Below are 12266 nucleotides of genomic sequence, written 5' to 3' on the forward strand. Positions count from 1 at the left end.
CAGAAGGGTGGATTTGAAGCTGAAAGATAATAGCTTAATATCTGGCACAATGCATGAAATGTAAAGGACTATATAACTTTGCCAAAATTTACCTTGAAGGAAAAGTTTCATACCCTCATATCTCCCAACCATGCTTTCTATGATGTTGTAGGCTTTCATACTGACTCTTTACTCCTTCAACCTTACTTTGACCAACCACAGACCAGCACTCTTTCTCATAACTTACACCTTAGTGAGTAACTTCTGGAGGAAGCCTATTCATACTACGGCTAATTGGAGCATTAGGTGGACACAGCACACAATCAAAAAAACAAATAATGCCAAGATCCAAAGAACAAAAGCTATCACCAACCGCCATTTTTACTCCTTAGGCAAATTGGGAGACATAACTCTCTAGGGCTAAAATTAAATTCTCTGCAAACACCTGGAAAATGATGCATAAGTTAACTCAAATAAATTGACCCACTAAACTTCTTTCAAGTTTACATTTCTTCACAACCTCACCACTGGGTTTAGAAGATATTGTATTTGTTAACTCTTGGATAGATTTGGAAATGGTACTGTGTGATTTGTATCTTTTGAACATCTTATGATAGGGTCATTGGCTATTTGGACGATCTAACTCTGGATCTGGCCAATACAATGACTATTTTCTTCTAGGTCAGATCTACTTAGAATGTTGTAATGCTCAGTGATAACTTGATAGATTGCTAAATTGTGTCTTTTATTGCCAGTTTTGTGTGGCTTAAATACTAGTGTTGGCAACAATTCTACCAAATTCTTACTGATAGAACACTTGCAGTTGAAATATAACCTCAGTACGGATTATTCTATAGGTCTATAGAGTTAATTAAAGAAAAAAACTAGCCAAATCCATTTATAATTACAATCTTGTTTTATTACATGGAAGCCTTTTAGCAAGTGGAAGGCTAGAAAATAAGGAGTGAGCATTCCCATAGCTCTCTTATTAAGAAACCAGGTTTATTTAATGACTGGTAATCATTGTCTGTCTTTTTACCTCCAATTTAGGCAGAATAAAAAGTGACCATTTCCATATTAAGCTTAAGCTCTTTAACACTGATATCTCCATCCAAAGACAAAAATGAAGTAAGGGTCTCTAGGATTCCATAAATAACAACATAACTTTAAAAAATACCACTGTACTCTAGCTGGAAAATTTTTCTCCATTCATCACACAGCAACAAAGTAGTAAAAGGTAGTAGTCAGATAATCTATGGGCAGCAGATTGATTGATCAGCCTATCTTTAGGCTCAAAAACATTTTCCCAGAAGTTAAATGACATTATAAACATAATGAAATAAAATTTCAATTACAATGCAGAAGAGGTCACATAGATGTTGATTAAATTCAACCTGCCTAATGAAATTACTTTTGAAAGGTGTTTTTTTATCTCAATGGGAAGTTTTGAGACTATCAGGGCTAACAATAATTGTATATTTTGGCATGGCTATTCCTGATATGATTTTATGAGAGAAATTAGAAAATCCCAATTAACTGAGATAATTAGGTGAGAGAATTATTCTTTCTTATATTTAACTTTTACCTTTATTTTATAGAATTCAGATTTATTTTCTTCTTGGATATAGGAACTCTACCTGCTATAAATATTTAGTTAGTCAATTTAGGCTAAATAACCAGCATGAGAAGAATATTGGGGCTTCCCTGGTGGTGCAGTGGTTAAGAATCCGCCTGCCAATGCAGGGGACATGGGTTCGAGCTCTGGTCCAGGAAGATACCACACACTGCAGAGCAACTAAGCCCGTGCGCCACAACTTGAGCCTGAGCTCTAGAGCCTGCGAGCCACAACTACTGAGGCCACGTGCTACAACTGCTGAGGCCCCCGTGCCTAGAGCCCATGCTCTGCAACAAGAGAGGCCACCAGGATGAGAAGGCCGCGCACCACACCACATGAGGAGTAGCCCAATCTCACCGCAACTAGAGAAAACCCGTGCACAGCAATGAAGACCCAATGCAGCCAAAAATAAATAAATTTTAAAAATAAAAAATAAAAAAAATAATATTAACTGCCAAATACATTAGAATTTTTTTTGATCAGAAGATTCTAGTCTTTCCCAGACTATTCATTCTAAATAACTCTCTGTCCACTTCCTTTAGGAAAAGCTCATAGTGTAGCTTATCCCACCTTGAACATGGGAATCTTGCTTTATCCTCAAATATAGACTCACTAGTTTTCCAAATCTTCTAAAAGTGCTACCTCAAGTTGGCCATGTCTCTAAACCTCATGTCTTAGGTCCAGGACATTATAGGAAATGTTTCCACATTATTGATCATCCTGCATTCTTCATCTCACTAAGCTTACAATAATACAAGAACCCTAAGAGGCTCAGTGGTCTCTGATTAGCATTTGATTTCAAAGATGTTTGTCAGTCATAGACAATTTCTCTCTGATTCTAATCACAGATGCTTAGAGTAATAAGGTGTGTACCATGCTTTCATCTTCCTGTCAGCTTCTTCTGCAACAATCAGGAAACAAGTAGGAACTGTCTTCAGACCAAAATATTGATCCCAGTGTAGAACCTTGAATCTCTATGCTTGTTTGATTCCTGTACTATAATATTATGTCAGAGGAAGGGTGAAAAGAAAATTCTAATTCTAAACAGTTTGAAAAAGGGCTTATGTTGTGGCCCCTTTTCTCTTTAACTTACATTTAAATAGCTTGATTCTGGTTTTAGATGAGTTAGATGCAAGCCCATCTGCCATACCAAAAGGAAGAAAAGTATCCTCTTCTATAGTGATGATGTGGTTTTATATCATGAGTTAATAGCAACCTCAAGAAGCAATAAAATCTTTGGGCTAATTACTGTCAGACAGAACAGCTTAATGTCAACTCCACTGAATCTAAAGTTGTTGTCTTTGGAGGGAGTTCTCAGGTGTTAAAATGGACACTATGAAATAACTCCATCCCACAAGTCAATTTATCTTATTACTTAGGAGAGTGCTTTGCAGCGGCCTGCCTGATAGGCTGATAAGCTTATAGCACCACTTAAAATCAGGAGCAATTCTGATCTAACACTGAATTTCTCTTATGGAGAAGGCACGTATGCTTTCAAAATATCTTAGGTCCAAATAAATTATTTTATACACAGAACTCTGTGCTGATTGAATTGTGATCCAAGCTCATGTATTAAAAGCTCTTTCTTAGGGAAAGCATTATAGATTCCAATGCAGAGGTAGGATGACCCTCCTTTCATGAGTCCTAATGTGCACAAGGGAAGGGCAGTGTTGCTGTCAGATGTTTGAATATCTCGTGGGGATAGATCTTTCTGCAAACAATAACACAAAGATCTATAATTTGATCACTGAGCATGGAATTCAGTCTCAGGTCCTTTAAACAAGGTTACTAGAGGCCAATATTCTTGAAATACCTTAGCTTGACTTCCTTTAATGATGCCTTCATTGCATTATGATTCAATGTTTTGCCTTGATTTTCATCAAAAGATAACATAAAGTATAACCACACAAAAAATATTTACTAACCTTTGGTAAAATCATTGTTGGAAACATTGTCTATTACAGTGCTCCATGTATATATTGTCTACTGCATTGCTCAATATAGAATATAACTATGATTATATAATATTGCCACTTTAATGAAAATCCACATGATGAATCTCTCCATGAGTTCGAATGCTAGGAAAGAGACTCTTAACAAATGACTGTATGTGCTTCTACCACTGAGGGGAAATAGGGACCTCTATGTAATCTCTTTATCAAATTCACCTTTTTTTTTTTTTTTTTTTTTTTTTTTGCGGTACGCGGGCGTCTCACTGTTGTGGCCTCTCCCGTTGCGGAGTACAGGCTCTGGACGCACAGGCTCAGCGGCCATGGCTCACAGGCCCAGCCGCTCCGCGGCATGTGGGATCTTCCCGGACCGGGGCACAAACCCGCGTCCCCTGCATCGGCAGGCAGACTCTCAACCACTGCGCCACCAGGGAAGCCCTCAAATTTACCTTTTAAAACCTATTTTCCACTACGCACTTTCCATATAAAATACACTAAACAAACAGAACTACATATTATTTTTTGTGAAGGACCATTTTAGCACTAAACCACTTTGAACCTCCAATCTTCCCTCTGCACACTCAGCTCCTCACCTTTAGAGACCAAATCAAAGGCTTGCCTCTTCCTGGAAGGCTTCCTTTATTGCCACCTCCCACTCCACCCTCCCTCCCAACACACCCTGTTGCCACTAACCAGTTCCCTCACCAATGATCCTGACTACTTAGCACCAAAGTTATTAGTACATCTGAAATGTTTTTCTCCTATTTTAGACAGTTCATTAAAGACAATTTTATGTCTAATTCATCTTTAATCCCCTGAAGTGTCTGTCATAGCACATATGGAAAATTGTTGCTCAGTAAATATTAAGTAATTTTAAAAAGCAGGTAGTTTTTGATGTTCCTACACAGCTCCTTCTTACTTCAATACCTTTCTCTCATCTCTTGTGCCCCAGACTCTCTGCCCCAGATGATTTGGGGTATAAAGTGGTTAAGCACTAACATCACAAGCCCCTTTCTTCAGAAGCATGTTTAATGTTGTTACACAGAACATGACAAGGCACCCCTCAACGGGAGATCTGTTTTTCGTTGTCTCCAACAAGGAAGTGCTACTTCCACCCTGGAGATCAGCTCTCTTCTTCCTTTCTCTGCAGTGTGGGAGAAAGAACACAGACATAGAGCAGCCTGGAGAGAAGGACTGCAGGGCCAACGTAAAGACGACAACCGGCTTCTCAGTTAACAAGTAAAGCAGGCAGCCAGCATTTTTCCGAGCATTTTGGAAAGGGGCAAGACTTCCTTATTGACTGAATTTAAAGTTCACGTTGAGCATTTGCATTGTAAAGCCCCCCAAACCAAATGGCACATAGGAATGAGGTCAGGAAAAGCAGAGAAAATAATCTGCAGAACAACCCAGGAGAAGTCAGATCAGATGCTTCAGCTGCACTGATTAAGTCATCACTAGATGCTCAGGCAGGAGAAAATGCAAGTCGACATCAGAACTTCAATGCATATATTTTGAAATTATTACATATATTTATGTTTAAAAAAATAAAATTTTCTATTCTCATTAAAAAACCTCTTTAGAGGTTGCAATAAGTCCAGAGCTATTGGACCCTGAGATATAACAGGACAGAGAGGGTGTTACAGAAGTATCATATTTAAGCTTCTGATTGCCCAGAAAAAAGCAAACTAAGTGAGTAGCATCCTTAGAGAATGTTGTCTACAAAACACTGAATTAGGTCCAAGAATGTTACTCTTTGCCTTTGATTAGTTGATTTTTTTAATTTTTATTTTATTTTTTTTTGTCCATAGAGGATACCCATAATGAACACCAAACCTGCTAAAGGATAGTGAAAATGTGCCCTATCACTCAACTTCTCCTTTCTTGGTAGCATAATACTAATTCCTTTTTATTCCATAAAGTGAGATTAAAGCAGTAAACCTGATGAAACAGCAACTCTGGCCCATGTTCCATAAGTATTTCAATTGCTTTTAACTTACAAATGAATAGACACAATTTCTCTGACACTAAGTTTCCATCCCTTCTTCTCATCAGTTTAGGCACTGTTTATATTTGGGATCTATTAGATCTACAGAGCATAACCTTTTCTGTAGTAACATTAACAATGTATCATTTTTTTTTCTTTTTAAGTGTTAATTCACTGACTGGAAAACTTAATGAAACACTCACCTTGGCACTGCTACCTGCCTTTTGTCACTTTGAGCCGAGAATGCAACATAAACGTTTTGACTCGTGGGCTTTAGCAGGCACTGCTGTGAACTTCTTATGAGTGAAAGTAGCTCTTAGCCTTGCTGCCTGGGTGTTAGCTTTCAATAACTGGAACTGAGGAGAGCCTGGCACATTCCTCTGATACAAATGCTAAGAAATGTCTTTGATATTCACACGCTCGTTGATTCACAGAGTCGTGTTGATAAATAGCACTAGGGCTCAAGCAAACGTTATCCAAAATAAACTACACTATGACAAAATGAAGGCTGTAGAGTCATTGAAATATTAAATATGAAAGACCTCTACGATTTCTTTTCAGCATTCTATAAAAGAGATTTATGAGTCCTATCTTTATGGTAAATGATGCATAAACGATGGTAAAGGTGTATAAGGAGAACATATGAAAACTCACACAGAGAGCATAGTCGGGGGAGAGCCAGCTTTTCTAAGGGTGAATGATTCTGCTGGTTTGTTTAGAGTATATCCTCCAGTGATGGATGCAAAACTGCAACATTTTAGAATGTTGTTTCCAGGAAAAGAAAGAGACTGGTTCTCTAACAAACAGAATTTCTGGTTTTTATATGTCGGAAGATATCCTTTTTCAATTTCAAGGGAAGGGGCACTCAGTTCACAGCCCCCCTCTAGAGTTCTTGCTTTTGCCTACGAAAATTGAACTCATTTACGTCCAAAGGGAATAATCCCCTCACCAGTTCCCACAGACTGTTTTTTGTATAGAGGAGTGATGATTCCAAGTGATTATAAAAATAACATTGTGACCAGAACAAGTTTATCAACCAAGCATCCACAGGCCCCCTACTTCTTTCTGTACTATGCTTTTATGCTGTTTCCACTGGGGGTTGAATAGAATATTTAGGGGAAAAAAATGTTTCTTCTTCAGAAGCAGAAAGGCCCTTTCTGATAAAGCCCCCTGTAGATCATCTGTCCACTGGAGGTGATCTCCTCTGCAGCTTGACAAGGAATTGTGACATTACAAAGCAGGGCAAGGAGAGACTTGCAGCCGGCTTACTGTCTGCAGAGCTGGCACATGCTGAAAAGTCATTTGCCCGTTTGTCTTTTTTTTTTCTTCTTTCAGTGTCTCTTTCTTTTGGCTTGTAATTACTTCCACAGTATACAATTTTGTTTTCAGTTTGTAATTTTCTGCTGCAGTAATTTCAAAGTTTCAGAATAATCAATTATTGCAAGGATGATAAGAAGATATATATATTTGAGCTGACTGATTTGAAAGTTAAGTTTCACATCATCACATAATTCAGTCTCCTGAAAACCTCTCCACAGACCGATGAAGCAAGATGCTCTGGTCTGGCCATGACAGAGTTGCACTTTCCTCCATACGGCCCACCTTGCTGGTTTGATCTAGGCCTAAGGCAATTTGCATTTGTTTTTAATTCAGTAATCGTTCTAAATTGCTCTCCATAAGGTTACAGTGCCACGGAAAAAAATAACAAGTTATAGTCTTCATGACTTGAGAGAGAAAACTTTTATTTTCTTAAATGTAAGACAAAGTGGGATGTGGTTTTCAATAATGACTCTCAAAGCTTGTATTAAGTACCCGAACAGATAAGACCATGATAAGGTCAATAAAGAGGATATTTAAACATCTGTAGGCTTTTTTTCCTGTTTCTTTTTTCTTTTTAAACTTAAGGTTTTAAATCTTGAAAGTTCATGTCCAGTGTCTTGATCAGAGATGATAAATGAACTACTGAATTGGAAGAAGGTGCTGCTATTATTTTAACCAGTAAACTAACTCAGGGTTAATCTGGATGTTATTTAACCTATTGAAAGTGTTTTGAGTGAACATATGGTTTCTATTGTGAAATCAAGGCACAGTTTTAACTATGAATATAGATAATTACCCTTTGGACTTTAAACATTTATATGTGTCACGTTGTGTCAGAGCATTTTTCATGGTCAATAGGTTGAAAGGTTATAAAGTTGAAAACGAAAATCAGTAATTTTGAGTAAAACTATATAGCCAGCACAAAGAATGCGATTCACTACTGCTCTCTCTTGGAAAGAGCTAGTAATAACACTCAGAAAACAATCACTACACCAGCAATAGCATAGTCAGTGATTGCAAAACAGGCCCTGTTAAAAACCTAATCTCGGCACTTAGAAATTAAGCCGATATATTTATGAATATCTCAATGATTATTTCATCAACTGAATTATAGATGATGGGTTTTTTTTTCCTAGTGTAATGGGAAGAAAAGGAGAACACTATTTTAAAACTTTGAATAAAATGTGTCTACTGCAACTCTGTTTTGAACGTTTAATAGAAATATAAGTTTTGAACAGAACGTTCACAGCAGGGTACAAATTTTGTAAATTACTCAGCATAATTTCAATACTTTGGGCCTAAAAAAACAATTCCTTGAGATAGAATCGGACAATATTGTACATACCCACAGGCTTTGTGAATGGCTGATGCCATAGAGTCTCAAAAGAGCATGACCTCTTTTGCAGCATAGTAACAGCAAATTTTCAAACTGAGAGAGAGAGAGATTTTAATATGCTTTTTGGCAAATGTCTATTTTTAAATGAATTAACTTCAGAGTTACAGCACCCATTTTGCACTGGCTGGTGATGCTAGCCCTGTCTTACAGTGGATAACTTAGTACAAATAAGAAAAGGCTAAGGCCTTTGCTCCATCTATCCTCTTATCTTTCAAATGACACATTTCTTGGAATAAAGACAGTGTCTTGAGGGCCTTTGGTTTTGTTAGGAAGGGAAGGCACATACATTGTTTCTAACATGAGCTTTGTTTTGCTCAAATTGTTTGGAACCATTGATATCAGATGCCTTTGTCTTTTTACAGATCTCATAGGCAGTGTTTTACAGAATGTTGTTCCCTTGCTGCAAGATGCCAAAAGAAAAATCTAACTAAAGATGAAGGACTTTGAAAAATAAGAGTTTATGACAACAATATATACCAGGTTCCCATTATGCTAGACTGACAACCAACTCAGCAACAAGTAGTCTTTTTTGATAAATATGTTGGTTTTCATTTTCTAACAATAAACACAATGTAAGCTTGTGTTGACGTGTTTATAGCCAGCCATATGTATACATTATTTCCATCATTAAAATTAAATTTTAGGACTCCTACATTTGTTACCATTGTAATCAGAGAGCTATTTCCAGATCTAAGACCATTCTTCCTCTAAGAAAACCACATGACTTCAGTCAGACAAATTCCATACCAAAAGGTAAATGCAAACAACTAAACTTGAAGAGACCGTGATAGTCTCTGAAAGCCTCTGAATGATTACCAAAATCATTCATTAAACCCATCCACAGTGACAAGAAACATGCAAGAAGTGTACCTCTGCTTGTAATTCAGGTCACCTTTAAGTCGACCCTCAGAGGTAGAAGTGACAGAGATGGGAGTGGGGTCAGGGGAGAGAATCAGGTTATCACAGTGTTGTCAATAGTGAATGAGTGGGTAAAACAGCAGTTTATAGGAAACCAATGATTTTTAAAAGGATGTTCACTATTTTCCCAGCCAAAAATTGTTTGCTGCCTTCCCACCACACACGCACACTTTTAAATTGTCTATTTATTAGCTCTCCTTCACAAGCAAATAAAGACTGAGGAGATACCATGCTTTGACACACTTACTTTTACAAAAAGAATTCCGTAATTAACAATTTGCAAGCCACCGAATGCACTATATGTTAAAGAGAAAAGAATATCTGTCATACTGTTACCATGAGGTTAAACTATTTTATGCTACATCTTTTTGTGATTTTGAAAATAATATATTTAAATAGAAAAAGAAAAGATTTTGATGCTTGTATAAGCTGCAGAATATTTACAACTATTATACTCAATAATTTATATGGTAGGTCCTTTCATGTAATTTCTGAATTTGCATTTTTTATTATGCATATAAACCTTATTTTCCCAATAATTTTATAGTATCCCCTACCTGCCCTAAAACTGTCAGTCGTTTACAAATGGAATTATTTAAGGAGGATGCATCTTAAAATGTATGTTGTTGCCTATGATAATAATATGTACAAGGTACTTTTAAGTAAAATAAATAATTTTCACACTATTTTATCTTTAAATGTTCTTTATGTTTTTATAGAAATTATATTTATATTGTTTCCAAAGTGCCCATCTTCCTTTTTTCTTACATTCATGAAATATTTAAAGAATTTTTACCTAATATTTCTCAATTTCTGCTCTTGAAAGAGCAAGAGAATGAAAAGAACACAGAGGGTTTAGCTCAGGCAAAAGGAAATATTTCCTAACAAAAGTGTAAACTCTTGGAATTACTATAAGAAAATCGATTATGTATTCTTCCCTTGAATTTATTATTATTAATCAATTATTTGACCCTGATAATTAAATGAATATATTTGGATACTCTTTACAGACTGGTGTTTGAAACACAGTGTATGGTCAATATGTCAACTGTTATTATTTATTCATTAATTCATGTATTCAATAAACATTTGTAGAGCTCCTACTGTGGTATTCAGTGGTAAACTAGGGCAACACCGTTTCACTTCATGCATTTTGCAATCTACATTGTATTGTCAACTTTACCTTAGCATATTTCTATTTTAAGACAGGTTATCCTGTTTCTGGGGTAGCTCAGGAGTAGTGATGCAAAGTAATGGAGGAATATATCCAATGCCCTCTCCAAGACCCTTCCATCCGCAAGAGTCTTCACAAGTTCTAATGAACCTGTTTCAAAAGTAAAGCCATTTACTTCACATTTTACCCAAAGCCTGGCAGCTACTCATCACGACATCGTGTTGTTTAAGTCAACCGGGTCTCAAATCAGAGTTCAGAAGGAAACATACCAGAAGTTGGTCTCAAGCAGTAGTTGAAATATTTTACCCCATACCTACATCTTAGAGATGGTAAATTAGTTAATGAGGTCATTTCCATAAAGTTTATAAGCTTTTTGGAAATGCAATGATAGACAAATACTAGATATTATAAGAAATATTTTAGCACTTTAAGATCTGTTTATAAAGTTGACCCTCTCGGTTAGGCTGAGAGACCCAGTTACCTGATATGCCCGGTGCTTGCTCTCCTTGGGGAGGGAAGTGACAAAGCTGACTTTTAAAATAGTCCTTATTACTATTTTAATGAATATTGAAACATTTATTAAGAATTCATAAAAAAACATTAACTAACCTTAAGGCAATTCCTGAAAAAGACTTACACCTGTGAAAACACATAAAGCACCCATGACGGTGGTTCGCAGTCAGCATTTTATTTTGCCACTTTTAATAACTTTTGCTGCACCGTATTATATCATAATCTGCCTGTGGCTTGTCCCATGAGGTCAAGCATAAGAATAAAGAAATGGAACCATATTAAGGGCATTAAAACAAAACCATGGTTAGTACAGGTAAAATTATTTTTTAAAACAGGACATTTTCTGGATTTCTTCAAAGTTCTAGATATCATCACAATAATGTCAGAGTCATTTCTGGAGAAAAAGAAATGAACAGTATTGATGTTATGTTAGTACTAAGATTATTGCTTTTTCTTTCTTTTGAAATAAAATTTAGGTGAATGTAATTAGAATTGTTATTCCAGAAGGTATGATTAATTTCAAAATTAGACTTAGACCACTGGAGGTGTCTTTCCTATGACACTGTCACTATGCCTATGAGAAAGCATCTATGTCTTCCAATTTATTTCTTCTTTTTCAAATGTATTAGTGATTGAAAGTAAGTAAAACACACATTAATAATTCAGATAGATTTCAACCTATCACACTTCCAAAACTAATATTCAATTCTTCTGCAACACATTTCTCCAACATCTTTAACAGGAGGTAGGTCTGCTATTCTACTGAAAGGAGCCTTGATGTTTATCTGTAAAGCCCTCTACCCACTCAATGCACTAAGCATGGAAAGAAAGACCTAAAAATAATACGAGATCATCTTGTAACTGAGCAGGACCCTATGGGGCCTTCCTGGGACAGGACACCCCGACCCCCATCCTCCACCTGCCTCTTATTTGTAGAAAAACTTTAGCCTCCTATAGGCCTTCCCCAAGTCCCAAAGACTAAATTTAATCAGAGAAGTGAGAAAAATACAGAAAGATAGGAAAATAGTCAAGCTAGACAAAATAATAATAGTTTAGCCATTAAACAAAATTAAGGACATTTAGTTCCTTCTCAAGGGCTCTAGATAATATTCTGAGTCATATCTTTTGAGCTATTTTGCAGATACTGAAACTCTCACCAGGTGGAAGAAGTTAACTACACAATGGCCAGACTATAGCCATGCATATGCTGGTCCATCTTGAACAATTCTAAGAACTGGCCTCAAGGAAATGGGAACAAACCAACTCTGGAAATAAAGATTAACTGTACTTAAAACAATCAATATGGTGTTGATCAGACTACCACATGGCCAATTTCAAGATGATTTTTGGAGCCGACTAAAGCTGTTCTGCACGTAGACCCTACCCCACCCAGCCTATGCACCCTGAAACTCCCCTTT

This window comes from Tursiops truncatus, chromosome 1, assembly GCF_011762595.2.
Source record: "Tursiops truncatus isolate mTurTru1 chromosome 1, mTurTru1.mat.Y, whole genome shotgun sequence".
NCBI classification, from domain to species: Eukaryota; Metazoa; Chordata; class Mammalia; order Artiodactyla; family Delphinidae; genus Tursiops; species Tursiops truncatus.